The sequence below is a fragment of the Callorhinchus milii genome, unplaced genomic scaffold, assembly GCF_018977255.1.
Source record: "Callorhinchus milii isolate IMCB2004 unplaced genomic scaffold, IMCB_Cmil_1.0 Scaffold9, whole genome shotgun sequence".
Classification (NCBI taxonomy): domain Eukaryota; kingdom Metazoa; phylum Chordata; class Chondrichthyes; order Chimaeriformes; family Callorhinchidae; genus Callorhinchus; species Callorhinchus milii.
Window position 1 is genome coordinate 9,007,028 of NW_024704750.1, and position 17,552 is coordinate 9,024,579.

Genomic DNA, 17,552 nt, shown 5'->3' on the forward strand with positions numbered 1-17,552 from the left:
TCAAATTGATTCTAAAAATGCAAAATATATCAAGTTTATAACATACAGTTTTCATATCGTGCACAGCTCCTGTGTCCAAATGTCCTTAGTAGCACATCCACGCATCGAAAGACATGACTATTCATTCCAGCAGTGGAAATAAACCAGCGGCTATGCATTTAGCAATTCAGTCTAAACAACTGCAATTAAAAAGACTTTATGTTCAGAATCATTAATGATCAGGAATAGTCTTCCTCTTTCTTGTTTGGCTTGGGGAGCGATTTCTCCCCTTAATTGTCTCACTCCCTCTTCTAAAAGCATTTTGACTCCCCTTTTTCAGGACTGGCCTTAATTCCTGTGTGCTTCTTGCAGAGTATTTGACAAGACAGATTGAAACTAACCCTGATCCTGTCCTCTCATGCGTCTGATGTCCACGAATGTGCATGTTTAGCTGGCTAGCCATCAGAAGCAGGACTGGAAACTGAATTTCTTTCTTCTCCAGTCATTATTCCTGAGGCTAATTGTAACATCCCAATTGCTGCCCCTGCTGAGATCAGCACACTTAGCACAGATGGTGATTAAACCTGAGACCATCCCAATCTGCATGTCTCAGTTATTCACTGGACAAACTGATTGAAAGAGCTTGATTTCTCTTATTTGTGCACATTTTTGACTGCCTAATTTTCAACTTTATTTTTTTATGGTACCCCCACCCCCCCAAACACCACACCCTGACTCCATCCTAGAGATAAGAGCCTTGGGACGTCCTCCTGCCATGAAAGGCACCATGCAAATGTATTTTTTTATTGGATTGTAAAGATAATTTTTTTTATTCATTTCCACTTTAGGCGGTCAGGCACCATATGCCATTATCAAGCAAACTGGTGAAGGAGGTGATATACTGTACACTGTGAGACTAGCTGTTTTGGTGTAGACTCGCAGAGAATGATTCAGGAATGACCTGCAATGTCCAATTAAAGCAAAAATTTAGAGTTTGGTACTGAGGTCCGATATATAGCAGTTTGCAAACAAAATATTATTGAAATTTCTAGTTTCCTCAGACAGGTCACTGTCCTATCTCATCTAATACATCAGTCTATTGACAGCTACAATCCAGCAAAAATTTAGAGCAGATAAACTAAGCATTTAATTTGAGCCAAATCTTTGACTCAATATGGCTTGTCAATACTTTATTAAATTAATGAAGATTATTGAATTGATCTAAAAACAGGGTCAGAGACCATAAAAGTCAATGCTCCTGACAAGATCGGTCATCTAATCCTTGTTTAGGTTTTGTTGACTGTTCAATCTGAGCGCAGTATCTCCCACCTTGTGGACCAACAGCATCAAAAAAGAGAGTATGTGAATTAATTAGGTGTCCCTCTCAAGCCTGTAGTGGACTATGAGCTTCCAATAAAATAGAAAACTTCTCTCCTTTTACCAATGCCAAGCAGCATGAGGTTTCGAGGAAATTGAGTCAGCCATGAGTTTAAAGGATTTGAGGTTGATTAAATTGATTAAATCTAAATACTGAAAAATGTTTCTTGCAATTACAGGTATTCTATTTGCTTGCCATATGTTGTGTGAGTGAGATCAGAAATGTTACACTCATCTGAGGAACAGGTAAAGTAAATAATTTCCCTTGATAAGGCAAAATAATTAATTCCACTGATGAAGTTGAAAAGCTGAAATATTCAGCCATAATTCTGTAGACATCCATTTGAGGCAGAATAAAAATAAAATGCATGTTTTTTGTTTCAATTAACATACTTGTTATCCTTAGTTCAAAGCAGCTGTGCAATTTTAACTCAAGGTAGATGAATGATTTCGCAAATAACAGTTATAACTAAAGTAGCTTACCACCAGGCAGTCTAGATACTTTAGATTGTTAACATTAGTTTGCAAATTCTAACAAGGATTGAAATCATTGGCAATTTCTTTTACACAAGTGAATTAAAATCACCAATACTTATGATTGGAGCTGAGAAGCGGTGCAATTAACAAGTCACACCACAATCCCCAAATACAGCGTTTGATATTTGCATTATTAGGCACTTTGTGAAGTAATTCACTCTTGTAATGCCAGCCATTACTTTTTCAAGGAAGACAGAGATAGAGAGAAGTTTGGTGTGTAGGGAAAGAAGCAGAAAGCTTTATCACGGGGTGTGGGGGGATCCTATAGAAAAACAAAATCCAAGCTTGCACTATCAGAGGAGCATTTTGCACAGGGATAAAGTGATAATAATAATAATAATTCCTGCATTTGATATCGAACCTTATATAGTTGAAATGTCTCAAAGAGCTTCACAGAAAGTCAATGCAGAGTATGCAAGTGGGGTCTTTAGCATCTGTGGGATCTTTGTTGTCCACCTGAACAGACAGACAAGGTCTCAGTTTAACATTCATTTGAACAACTGCACCTTAGACAATTTGTCAGACTATTAAATAAATGTTTGTCAACAGTTCCTATCCGGTGCAAGATTAATCATCAATGAATCCAATTGCTTAGTGAATGGGTTAAAAGGTACCGCAGAGAGTCTTTGGTTCACACATGGCATAACTGATGCAGTGTTCTCGAAGGCTGCGGGTTTATCCATGTTGAAAGAAAAACGTAGAGAAACAGTTGGAGAAATGGAAACAATTTTAGATGATTGAATTTTGTGGATAGCATTTCACAAGTGGGCAAAGATAGAATTATCAGCAGATGGTGGAGGATAGATTCTAGCCAAAGCGGCCTTCCTCTCTTTGCAATGTATTTCTATCCAAAGAAACAGTGTCCAAATCCTGTATGTGGGAGGTTGCTACCCTTCACTTGGAATATATGGCATCAGCTCTGCACCATCTGTGCCATATCTTGCCAGGGTTGCCAAGGTTGTGTGCAGCATTGTTTACTACTTGCTCTATTGAGTATGATTCATAAACAGCTCGCATGTAAGAACTGTCACACGCTTCTACACCAGTGAAGACAGCAGGTGGCCCAAGCTCCTCAAATGTCTGTAAAATATTCCGACAGCCTCGGCACGCATTTTAAAATTAACACCACATGTTTTGCTGAGGTTGCTTTTTGACGTGACAGTCTATTTTATCATGACATGTCATGCAAATTACCTTTAAATAGGATGTTCCTTCTCTCTCATGGCCAGACCAAATTATGAAAATGTATGTTGCTTTTCAAATTCTCTTGAATGAGCTTTTCCCCAGATGAAACCGCAGCATATTAGCCCTTCACAATGTCCCATAGAATGGGTACAGTATGAGTTTGGGTCAGTGTTGTGAGAAGTGGCCCGCAACCTCACAGAACTTCCTTTATCTATCTCTCAGTGCCTAGTTTCATTGGTGAAGGAACTACCTTGCCTGTCCTTCAGCCAGAGATCAGTCTTAAAAGGAGAGCTTGTTGCATGTTTTATTTGATTCTATTTTATGCTCAAGGCATTGGAAGGGTTGTTCTTTGCAGGTGGGTGAATTTACTGACACTTGTACTGTGAGCTTCTAATAGTTATAAACTCACATTGTTAAGGTTGGTAAACTTACTGATGATTGCAAATCATCCTTATGGAGAACTTCACTGTGGCAATGTTCCAAACTCCTCAAATGTTGTTGGATGATAGACATTATGCATTAAAAATCATTAGCATGGCACTGTTTCCTCCTAGCAGTCTATTGCAATTTGAACAGCTATTTTTCACACTTGTCATTTAATCAATAGCTAGGTATTACGATCGAGACCTATTTTTCCTTAATATGAATTAATTGTGGGAAAAGTTGAGATTTTTTTAAACAACTATACTCTGTGAGCCAACATTGTCCATTATAAAGTAAATCGCCTCATTTGAAACATTTAAACCGAAAATTAGCTATTCTTTCTGCAAGAAGATTCAAAAACCATCGTGGCAACCTAAAGTATATTGATCGATTTTCATGGACGAAACAAAAATAATGGTCATTAAGCTAGTTTATAAAACCTCTGATAACATAAAATTAAACCCGTTCTTGATCTTTTGCTCTCCCATATTACAATATTAAGCCCATAGTTTTCTTTTAGCCTCTTAGTTTTTGTCCATGTTTCTCCTTGTCTTTTTACAAAAATTGACCCTTGCTGTGATATAGCCTTGCCTATGTAATAATTTGATGAGATTTCAGCTGTCTATCCAACCATGGAGTTTAGCCTGATCCTGTTGTCACCCAACATTTACACAAATGCATTTTACAGCAAAGGTTCATTTGATAGTAATATAAAGAGGACCCTTAAGTGATGGTTTCTTTAGATAGCTGAGCCATGTTGACCGAGACAGTCAACTATGGGACATTTTGTATGAGACATTAAGAGACAAAGGTTTTCTTTAGCACATTTTAAAGTATTCTTATGTTTATTCCATTCTACCAGAAAGTTTTTTCTGTATTAACTGGAAACATATTTCCAGGTACAGTTTGAAGATGATAGCATATTCCTTAAACACTGGTATTTATTCCTGCATTTTCTCTAATTGTATAGATCAAAACTGCAATCATTTGACTCTGGAAGATCCCATGGCCGATCTTATTTACAATTCATAAGAACCATTATCTTCTTTGTGAAAATGTCTAGGGAAAAATGCAAAGAGGTTTATAATATTGAATCAGATGAGTCAACATCATGTCACAGTAACTAATTGACATAAACTACAGAGTGTTGTCATACAGAAAGCTGTATGAATCTTAATTCCGAAAAGGCCTAATCCTTATTGAGTAGCACTTGTGCAAGTGTCCTAGGTTAGTAATTTCAACTGTGTGAGTGATTCAACTTTTATTTTGTATCTGCACAAACCTGTCACCCTCAGTTATTTTCAAATTCTGTATTGTAGCTTTACTTCACTGTGTGCTATCGACCAAAAATCCACCCAAAAGAATGTTATTGGTCTGGTTAACACCGGTGAAGAGGGATTTGAATGACACAGAATACCGCAAACTCACCAGATCCAGAGGTGAAGGTTTTCAGTGTCGACGCAGTGGAAAAGGTACAGATCAAGGAAAGGCCTTGTTCTCACCCTACCCATTACTTTCACTGTTGGCTCCATCAAAGATTCTCTCAACCTGTGTATTCTCTCGAGATAAGGTTTTCAGAAACTTAAGAATATTATCTCCTCCTTATTCTTCTCTTAACCTTCTTCAGGATAACCTTAGGCTGGCATTTGTTCTGTTACAGATATTGTGCTTTCTGGTGGATAGGAGAACAAAGGGTTATTATGATGTTTGTGATCTTGTGCGATCAGCTCTCGTATCCTTGTGGTTGCGCTGGGTTTCTTTACATTCTGAATGTAAACAAAGGATACAGAGGTTTCTGTTATTAGACACAATTTATGATTTGTCAAATATGGATAGTAGAGTTTTGTGCAATGAATAAATTACATGGCAAGTACTCAATCTCTTAATTCATACCTACCGCTCTATTTCAGCTTCTGTTTCATTTAATATAGATGTTAACACATTCAGTGTAAGATATCCCATATACCAACATCTGCTACAATCCTACAAACAGCAATTCTGATATTGCATATGTAGAAAAACTATTGTATGCGTTCAAAAGACATAATCCTAAAGGAGTTCAAGGAGTTCAGCAATACCAGGCGTTTACAGGCATTTCTTGCAAGAGAATTACCAACATAACTCTGTACAAACTATATTATGAGTTTGCAAGGTTATATTACACTCAATGGTGATAAAAGTAACCTTTCACCAAAAAACAAGATGTATCAGTTTAATTGTATTCAATAATGTAGCAGATCACATAAATTATTTAGAAAAATGTATTTTACTGTTTATTTGCAGTCAATACAGGCCATTTTGCTGTTCTATCATATTCTAATAGAAATGAACAAATCACATTCTGGCTCTTTGTTAAATTACAGTAATCAATATTTTCATGTTGGTAATACAAGTATATCGTACAGAGAGCCAGAGAAGCAGATTGGAATTTTGCTTTTGTGGCTTTGCTTCTGATTTACAATAGCAATTTAAGTACACAATAGAAGGTTCGGTATTAGAGAGATTTGATAATGCCTTTGGACTTCCCACTTCACTATTAAAACAGAATTTTGCCCTAATATGATTTTTAATAATATTATAGCAGTACATCCAGGAAAACACAGCCAGCTATTTAACAAAATAAACTTGCAAAGGAGATAAGAATGCGTGGCTGTTATTGGCTGTAATTGGTATTTCTTGTTAATGTGAATCTCCATGTTAATGTGAGATCTGTGGCCAATGTAGTGCCTGTGCAGCACTTCCAAGATGTTATCCCATATGAAGGGCCGATATAAATCCAAATTGTTGTTAATCATTTGAAGAATATGTATCCCTCACTTAGAAAGACACGCAATGTCCAGCCACGTAAAGTAGTAAAGGTTGCTTGAAATCTTTGCTTCCATGACAGGCAAAATTATGTTGGAATAAGCAGTGGATCAATTTCCAACAGTACAGAATTCGATCAGGTTTGCACTCCAGATGTTGTGTACCTACAAAAGGTATTCTTCAGTGCATGCATGATACCATTTGGCGCATCAACACAATGTAATAGTTCCTTATCTTTTGTATTAAAATATTGTTACATTTTTCACATCTTACTTATTTAGATACCCCCCCACCCAGCCTTTCCTCTAACCTTACAAAAAGGGGCTGTATGTTGTGATACATGCTTGGGTTCTTCTGTGTGGTATGAAAAAAGCAAGAAATAGATATTACATCTGTGAGCTGCTCAGCTGGGCTGTACTTTTCCTATTAAATGTATCTGTCTCTGGAATCGCAAAATGATTTCTTGCCCACGGGTTCTGGAAGCTTTTGCATAAAGCATACCAGGAGTTATAAAATCCAGGGAGGATTGCACGTGCTTGTATTCTGTTTTTTGTTTTAAGCAAAAGTGTAGTTTCATGGGGGTTTCAAGGCCCTGTAAAACAGTATTTTCGCCTGCCATCACCATCTTTGCCCTACAATCAAGCATCTTGCATCTTCCTCAAAATTGACAAAAAAAAACTCAAAACTCATAAAGCTGTGCCAAGCATAAAATCTGTTTTAACCTTCAAGCACTGAGGTGTGAGATGTCGTCTGCACTGCAGAACCATAATCACCTTCAAGCAGCTGTGTGATGTGCTTTAGAACAGTTTCTTTAGAGGCACTATTATTATTCTGTGTGAATGACCTTGTGCTTTGATGCATGTTGCAAAGGGATTTTCATATGCAGTTTAAAAATTGAAACTCTGGTAGCCAAAATATCTCACTGCCATGTCCAATCTTCTCAATTGTTCCCAGGTTCCAGGTTAATCATTGTAATAATAGAGTAGGATTGAAATCTGAACTAAATTCCAAAACCAGAATTGAGATACTTCAAATTAATTTATAAATTTGCTCATTGTGAAGTCTCTTCCTTTTTCTTTCTCTATTATGCTGCCATTTTCCTTACAGCAGGAGGTAAGCAAAGGTTAGGTGGAGCCACTGCTACAAATAGAGGTAGTTTATTTTTTAAGAAGCAACAAAGGTATTCACACACGTTGTCTGATTCCTAATAATGCTTATTTACTCATCGTGGCCGAGTGAGAGGGGAAGAGGTGACATTCTGATCCCTTGGAATCCAGTGGTACCTTGTGGTGGGACTGCAGTGAGTGAGGCCATCTATCTGTCTGTCAGTCAGTTAAGGATGGCAACAGGTTTCCTGGATGAAACCCCAATACTTTAGCTAGCATCTTAGAATTGTACATGTGTTTTATTTATAGATCTCATCAATTGTAGCTACCTTTGCAAATTGCAGAAAATGGCATAACTTTACATCAGTGTTTCCTCACACTGCTCTGAATTACCGTCTTAGGTTATAAGTTTGAGTCTTGGTCTGGGGATCAAGATCACAAATATCTTGGGTTGAATGCAAAGGGTTTTGAAACAACCATGCATACTATTGTTTTTAGCAATAAGTTTTAAGGTAGTTTCCCTCAGGTAACCTACTTCAAGATTCAAACCATTCCCTGAAAGAAGAATGGCATTGATGGACACTAGTGTTATTACCAGCTGTGCTGGTTTGCCCATTGGTGTTAATTTAATTTGTGGCAAAAAAGCAATTTTATTAGAGATCTGGCCAGAAAACGTGAAGCTTCCACACTTGAGTTGCTTCAGGAATGTTTTCACTGCAAATGATTCTTTAAACTCTTCATCACTGATTAGCAATTGGCATCTTTTTGTTCTTTGATGCCATTAATCAGTCTGCCACTTCTTTCACTCATCACTCTATCCAGGCATTCTTAAAGCCCGATATATGATGTGACTAAATGCCAATGAATTATGGATTTTGTAAACTGAACCGTAGGCTCTGTGATTGAATAATCTATGCTGGATGAATACTCAAAAAAACAATCACTGCATTTGACAAAATATGAGACTGTTTCTGATCTGCTCTCATTTGCTATAAATTAAATGCATTTGATATGGCCTTCCAGTTGAAAAATGGCAAATTCTAAGCATAAAGTACTCTGAACAGACATTTATTATAATAAAAAAAATCCCAGCATTTGATAAAGCGCATCAACGCATCGTTGAGACATCTCAAAGCACCTCACAGAATATATTGCAAAGTGGATCGACTCTATGTGTATTTTGTAGGCGAAATGCAGCAGCCAATTACACATAGCAGTGTTCAACAAACAGTGTGGACTGTATGGCCACATTTTGTTAAACTATGAATATTGATGCATTAACAGAATCATCAAAATGATATCACTCAATTGCAATGCAACCAATAGAGTCCCATTCTAACAATATGTGCCCCATATTGTATTTTATCCTTCTTGAGTCATGACTTTAGTGATCAGTGTAACTGACTCATAACAAATCTCAAACAGGATGCAAGTGGAGTAGCTTCTCCTGACGTTTCAGAAAGCCTGCTGGCAATAAACCCTTTCAACGATTTTTAAATAACTTTTTCCCTTCTTACTAATTGTTTGTACAGAGCTTTTTGCTTGAACTGCTGTTGATGTAATTGGGGCGAATTGTCAGTTTTACTGAGACCAACAGTGGGAGAAAGCTGAATTGGAAGCTGAAGTGACAAGATTGGTAAACTCTTCGGTTAATGATTTGCATCTGTATTTGCATTGATCTGCTTCAAGGTCTGCGTCTCAATGGAAATTATGACAAATTAGCCAGCGAGATTGTCAATAGAAAGCAGAAAACAGTAATAACTGGAAGAGGATTTTTATCAGAAATCTGTTTGCAGAGATTATATTATAGGAGACATAGAAGGAGGCTTCTTTGATTATAAAACATGCCGATGCCACCTAACTGTGTCATCAAGTGAAAGCCATAAGGAAGATGAATACCATTGAAAAAAGATTTGGATCATGAATAAGGATAGGTTATAGATTGGCTGTTGGAATTAAATACAACTAAGTATGAAGCTTTCATATTGATGCAGAACACCTAAAATGCATATCTACAATGGATGAATGTCCATTACCAAAAGTTGTAGGATGTAAGTCTGATTAATGACTGTTCACATCAAATCAATATGAGGTTGTTTTCAATGTAGTTAATCATAAACTGGGATTTGTTGAGGAGATTCAATTGCAAATCAGATCAAGTTACTTTAATCCTGCTTAACAGATTGGTTTGGAAAGTTATGTTCCTCTTTGAGCATTTGTGTTCATAAGAACTTGGATATATTGTGGATTGTTACTGAGAGAAACAATGACCGATGGAAGATCATTTTCTCAGAGTTATCCGTTTTATTCTGAACTGTTTGATTTTTGTCCTTCCATTAATTGTGTTTTATTCTTTTCCAATACTTCTCCACACAGTGGATAGAAGCAGAGATGAGTCTGATGGTAGAATCACATGACTTTGTTGCCTCCAGAAAAAAATTCAGTGCTCAATTAATCAGGAATGAGGAAAACTTGCAAGACATTTTGAAACAAAAATCTTTGCCTGTTGCATACAAAGTAGATGTGAGTTAAATATTTTACTAAACACACAGCGTTCATGTGTTGTTTTGTAATGAGGATTGGAATTGGCACTGAGACGCCGTCCGGCGTGGAGGGCGCTATATAAATCCAAGTTGTTGTTGTTGTTGAATTAATGTCTGTGGACTGAACTTCCAGTGTTGTGCACCATCTTTCATGTCGGAATAAGAAAATGGGAGATTTAAACTTAATAAGTAGGCTTAGCAAAAAGGCAACTGAACAAACAAAAAACTTCAACTCAGTAAATTGGTCAATACTGCCCCTGGCTGAGGATAATGAGGCCAATGAAATCCTTTAATTTTGTTGGTTTGGCAGCAGTAGTTCTCAATTAAAAGTATGGAAAAGCTAAGACTAATCATTCGGGTGCGCACATTTCAATATAGTTTCACAGTGCCCCTATTCCTCTGTCCCACCCCCCAGCCCTCCAGTCATAGACACACATGTAATATCACATTGGACTAATTTTTAAAATTGCATTAACATCTATTTCTCTCTTTATTTATTTAAACTGTCTTGGAGAGTTTTACAAGTGTAGGAAATAAGTCAACATCTTTAAGCAGAAATTGCACAATATCTCTGTGGGTTAACGACAATGGAGCTGATTTGTTTCTTTTAAGTTATTTAATGGACAATCATGGCACTCGCATTACATTTAAAATAAAACATGGATTTTACACTCCATTGTCTACAGCGTATCATGTCAAATTGCCCTCAATGGTACATTAAGTCAGCCAGTGAGTGATAAGATCGTTGGATTTATTTAAAGTTTCTGCTTCACAGCTGGAAACGAGCCACTTGATTTTTGGAAGTGAGTTTGGCTTATCGTACTGTGACATCCAAACAAGTCAACACACAGACAATATTTTATATAAATATCACATTACAGGCAAAAGTGCATCAGAAGGAAACCAAGCACTGTGAATTGTCCAATCTGAAAAATAACTTTTTTTCTTTAACAACCTCTTCAAAATTGCATCCTTTAACTAATTATCCATTACAAACCATTACAGTATTCACACAGAATAATGATAATAAGCATATTAGACATTATACTTAATAGAGGAAATGCTTAATTTTGATTGCATAATAAATATTCAGAATGCTAACTTTGAAGAAAAAAAATACACATTAGAATTTCTTGCAAGCTAAATCAAAAAAAATCTGTGATGTCTACATGCTGTGTGAAAAGAATAAAAATCCGGTTGATATTGAACTGCTAGATCTGTCAGAGAACATGCTTCAAAATGTGAAACATTGGAGTTTTTACTTAATTGGCTTAGCAATAATTGCTTTTATCTTATGTGCAGTGGAGCATTGCAATTGCTTTAATACAGTGCAGGAAAATGCAGTATGATGCCAATGTAACCAAATGTAACCTAGCCATTCAATCCCATTGATTCTAATCCCTTCCTGGTATCACTGCTGACCAGACATTCCCTAATGGCTCAGTTGGCAATGCTGTGATATTGACCTATATACAATAAAACTGCAAGCTTCCCAGTTTAATCGTTATGCTGAGTCAGTGTTGAATTAGCTGATATCAGCTGTGGCACCATTTGGGATGCTAAAACCAGTCTTCAGCATCACTGGGCTGAGGAAAAAAACAACCAAGGTTCCTGCTTGTGATTCTCATCCAGTAATCTCTATTATAAAGCACACATTTGTGGACCTAAGTGGGGACATTTATCACAGTGCTTGTGCTTGCTGGTGCTCAGGGAGCCATACACTAGCTTATCTTGTGAATTCATACAAAATTGGGGGAATTGAGCTGCTCCAGGGTTTATAACTAGTCTCTGACCAAAAATATCACACTGCAATGGTAAAAAAAAACCAACTGGTCTAAAGTTTCTAAAAAAATTCCCATGGGATGATTAGTACAGCCTATTCGGCTGTTTTGTTGAATGTGTTCTGAACCTTATCGAGAAACTTCTTGGTGATAGCTTCTGCAACAGGGAATTACTTTCTTAGCATAAACCAATTTAATAACACATTGAAGTGCCTGTAGATATTTCCCACCATTCCCACTCGAATGCTGAATTTGTTTGAAATTCAATTGTTATCAAAAGGTTTTCATTTACATTGAATGGCATCTCTTTTCAGCCCAACACTTTGTTGACCTATTTCCCCATCCTGTCTCTTGCTGTACTTTGTTTTATTTGCTGTCATATGTCCCTAGCTGATAGTTAAAATTGTAAGAGCCAAGAAAAATAAAGGATGGAGCTTGGAATCACAAAGCACAGTGAAACCCTCCCATCCACAAACCACAAAAATCAGTTTGACAATAATTCTGTCCAGAGTGATCGGGGAGATAGAGAATTGGAGACAGACCTGCGGCAAAATTGAATGGAAGATGACCAACCATAACTTTAACTACTTTAATAACTTTTTAAAAGGTATTCCAGGTGGTAAACAGACTCATTTGGCAGTGTTTCCTTTTCTTTTTCACAAGATAACAATTGTTTTACAGGCAATGACAAAATGAGCTTAAGCTACAAACTGAGAAAATAGTTGCATAATATACACAGCTGAGAAAGTAAGATTTGTTCAAAGACTGGCAGGCTTCATGAAAAGGCATTCAGCAAACCTTATCTCATCTGTTAGACATGTGATCCAAAGACATAAATCACAATGAAATGTATCATTGACTCTCTCCAGTGTTGCATTCATGATAGAAATGGCACACCGTTTAACTCCTGTGGCACCAAAACAATTTTTTTTATATAAAGCCACATTAAAATCTTTGTCTAAAAGCAAGGATGTTCACTTGATGTGAGTGCCCCATAAATAGCTTAAACTCGTTTGAAAAAAAATCCATTGTGGTGATAGCTTTATACAAGATTAAGTAAATTCCAAATCTATTTTTTGATCATTTGCAAAGTGAATTGCTAAGGAGAGATGTTTCATCATGTCCCTCTCGTCGGGCTGGTCTTGGCAGACATGATGGTATCGTGGAGAAATCGATAGCCACAGAGCCCTGATTTTACCATGATGCTTGGTGATAAGTTAATTGCAAAGAGAGGGAAATTGCTGGGGTGAAATAGCCTCTCATTCTTTAGGATTTTTTTTAAAATTACAAATATTTCCCAAAACCATGGCTTGAATCTTTGCCTCGTGTGGCATTCGAACTGGACTAAAGCACAGGGACCCTACCCTGCGTATAAATGTAAGTTGTTGTTGTTAGGCCATATTTGGGTCAAGTCGTTGAGTGCAGAATCAAAAGGACTGTTCAATATTTTACACAAATAATAATCCTTGCATTTGATATAGCGGTTTTCATGTTGGGAGAGCATCTCAAAGCATTTCACAGGAGACCGGCAGTCAATTTACAATACCCCACAGACAGTCAAACTATTCATCCATATTATCTGATCCCAGTACAGTTCTGTCAGCCAAATGGCCTGTTTCTATACTGTAACATTCTATCATTGTATTGGGTCCAGGCAAAGGCTATTGCGACCAAGAGCAAGCTTGTATGATGGCAAAAAGTGTCTTCCTCAAACAAGGCTTGTACAGATTTTGCTACAACAAAAAGTTTTCCCTTTTTTAAAAAAAAGTACAGCCTTGCTTTGGACCATTTACTCCAACATTTAAAGTTGCTCTCTTGTGTTTGATTTACTTTCCAGCAATTTTTCAAGAAATGGTCATTTTATAGCTCTAAGCTCTTAGAATCCTCAGCAGAAATTTTGTAATTTACAACAATACGTGTGGCACGTTAGCCTCGTATATTTTTTTCCGAGAAAATAACATTGTCAATGCCTGCAGTGATTCAGGTCTGTTGACTTCATTTAGAGCTGCCAGAATCACTGCAACATCAATCTCTGCTTTCTAATTATTGATCGCATCCAGCTAATGCTGCATTTATGGCTTTTCAGGGAGATGTGGTCTCTTTCTGGGATAATCTGTCAATGAATTTATTGAGTGTCAGCCTGGCTCAGTCGGTAGCACTCCGTTTCTGAGTCACAAAGTTGTGGGTTCAAGCCCCACAGAGGATTTTGAACTCAAAGTCTAGGTTGACGCTCCAATGCAGTGCTGGGGTGGGCTGCTGTCTTTCACATGAGATGTTGAACTGAGGTCTCATCTGCCTGTTCAGGTGGTGTTAAACATCCTTGGCATGACTCAAAAAGAAAGTTTCTTAACGTCGCTGTATTTGGGACATTGCTGGGTGCAAATTGACTAAAAATCTTATGAAGCGCCTTGGGATGTCCTCCTGACGTGAAAGGCGCTAAACAAATATAATTTGTTGTTGTTGAGACATTCTCCCAATGTGAAAGGTTATATGAAATGCAAGGATTATTATTTATTCATTTAGGCCAGAAACTGAACAAATTTTTTGCTTGAAATGATCTATATTTCCCAATTCATTATTTATGTTGCATTTATTCCACATATTAATAAAATACTTGTTGATTGTGTATTTGTCAAAAAACAATAATTCCTTTGTGAACCTCTGTAAACCTTTTGCACTGACATTTTAATAAAATAGTAAAAATTCTGGTCGCCTCTGGCACACAGCAAATAAAATCTCTCTTTAATCTTTGCTTCCCAGCTTGCGATCCTGTCTGGTAGCTTCATTGTCCTTCACTGCAGTTTATATCCCCTCTCAGCTACCCATAGCCAGTACGGTGAAATGTTGTAAAATGAAACACTGTTTGGAGGCTCTTTTATAGAGCTTAAAAACAGAATAAATAGATTTAATTACCACCTCAAGCTCACTCTGCTCTCCAAAGTTTCTGAAAGTGCCTTTTAAATAATATTTGAGGTTTTGCTGTGCAGCTTCTAATAATAATCTTTACATTTGATATAGCAGCTTTCTCATTGGAAGAATGTCTCAAAGTGCTTCACAGGAAATGGCGTAAAGTGAAGTGACTGTGTGTTTTGGGTGAACGGTGAATGGCAACAAAAATAAACCTGATGGGAACTGAAGTCAGATGAAATCAAACGATAAGAGAAAATGTTTATTTCTCATAAAATACAGGAAAAGATTTTCTGGGCACAAAGATGTGCATGTGCAACGAACATAAATTGAATTTCAAATAACTTGAATTCAATGCACTACAACAACAACTTGCATTTATATAGTGCCCTTGACGCAGGATAGTTACCCGGAGTACTAAAATATCTTAAACATTTTTGCATTAAATGCTGTATAGAGATGCTTTATATGAAGGTCAATTTGAATATTTGTATTCAATGATTGGTTAAGGAATATAGAATATAAAATATAGGAAAACAACAACAACAAGATTACATTTGTATAGCGCCTTTCACATTGGGAGGACATCCCAATGTGCTGGACAGAGTACAGCATTTCAGACCCGAGCTGGGGTCGGGGGGGAAGGGAGGGGAGGGGAAGGGGAGTGGCCGATGGCATGGCCGAAGAGGAGGGTCTTGAGGCAGGACTTGAAGGAGGATAAGGAGGGGGCGAGACGGAGTGACTGGAGGATGGAATTCCAGAGGTAGGGGGCAGAGTGGCTGAAGGTTACCGTTTTATGGTGACTTTCATGTGAGCTATTCTTTGCGACTTGAGAAACCCAATGCGAGGCTGCTTCAAATGATTTACATTTGAATCATTAAATTAAACCATTTAAATGTTATTCTTTAATGAGAATCACAAAATCAAATACCGATTGACAAAATATATTAGATGTTATGATGCAAAATCACACAGTGATTTATGGGAAAATAATTTATTCACTTTCTTTAATCACATTGTGAGCATGAAAGTGAAACAGAACCCAATACTTTCCACAACTTCTTAAGCAGAATTAATGTGGGAAGAGAGTTCATATTCCACTCCAGAAAAATGAGAATTTTTAGTGTCGGTGGATGCATATGTGGAACTCAGTCTTGTTTGGAGACTTAAGCAATGGCAATGAGATTTTGCATGTGTCAGACACCCGGCTGACCAGAAAAAAGTGAAACCCTACCCATTTATATTCTTAAGACTCTGACAAATCCTTTGAACAGTTTCTGAAATGACAGATTTACAGATTTTTTTGCTTTCTTTAATTCAATTATTTGTGATACTTTTTCCCTTTGGAAATTAATGTAAAGAATCCAAACTTTCATCGGAAAAAAATCATGGTGCATAGCCTTATTTAGTTTTTCAGATATTAATACAGGAAAAATGTAAGTTAATTATTTTGGCAGATATGACCAGCATCACCAGAAAAGGTGTGTCCAGGGTAATCTCTGCAACATGGGGTGAGACATTACATTGAAATCCTGTTTGCCTGTTTTTAGGTGATGTTAGAAGAGAAGAGAATTTCTTCTAGCATTCTGACCATTCATCTCGCAGGTTTGCACAAATAGCCTCAATATTGTCTACAAAAGCAGTAATTAATAGGAATAATATCATAATCCATGCATTTGGTATCATGCTTTTCACATTGGGAAGACGTCTGAAAGCGCTTCATGAGGATTTTCTCTAAAGTGTAGTGACTGTGCATTTTACAATTAAACTTTGAGACATTTTGTAAGCATGAGGTGCTATAAAAAGGCACGCTTTTTCTTTTGTACACTGAAGAACTGAAAACTTTGCTCTGCTATTATGCTGGTCTAAAATGCTGCGGCAAAGCTATTGATTGTATCTGCATTCAGCAGAGGCTGGGGGAATCAATGCTTAACAAGATGTGGGAGCAGCTACCTTACCTCTCCATCATCTTCAAATGCCATGGGAGACATTGTGTTACACCAGAAGCTTTATATCACTCGTTCACAACAACAAATTGATTATTAGTACATTTCCATCTGTATACTTCAAACAGTATTGAAACATTTATGGCTTTGAATGCAGTAAATCTGTACAAAGCACGGCCAAGCAAGCTTTTTTTTTCCCAAAAAAGTTACCATAAAATGACCTCTGGAAATTAACATCTTCCATAATGTTTTACCTGACTACCATCATTTTTATCTGTCCTTACACGATGAATAATTGCATGATATATCAACGTTGACAACAATTAGAGCATTCGATACAGCTCTCATCAAGGGACACACGAATGCTGGTAGCAATTCAGCAGAGGGATAAAGCATTCATGCAGACACTGCCACAAAGAATCGTGATTCATCTACAACAGAACAAGGAAGTTTCTAATGCGAAGGTGAGTCTGTGGTGAAGGAGCGCCATCCGAGACACAAACTGTTCGGCAACATTCCCCTGTTGATACTGTATTAGGATATATCATAAGGAGATTTCAACTCCCGACAAGTATTCCTTATTAAAGACTATGAAATTCAATTGGGGTTTTCAGTAAAATACAAAATGGATCTACAAATACAGCTGCAAAAAATATGCCTACAAAAGTCACTACACTTTCAGTAAAATCACTTTGAGATACCCTCCTGACGTGAAAGGAGCTTTATAAATGTAAATTGCATTTTATTGTAAATCCTTTGAAGCACTTTGAATGTTCCTCCTGACATGGAAGCACTATATCAAATGCAAGTTTGATTATTATTATTAATCATCTTGCCAATGCTGTAATTTTTCATCAGTAATTTCTTAAACATTTTATACAGGCTGTGTGTGAAATGCAAAATATTCTGCTGTATTAATTTTATTTTGTTGTGAGAAAGAAATAGGGCCAACTCTCATTTATA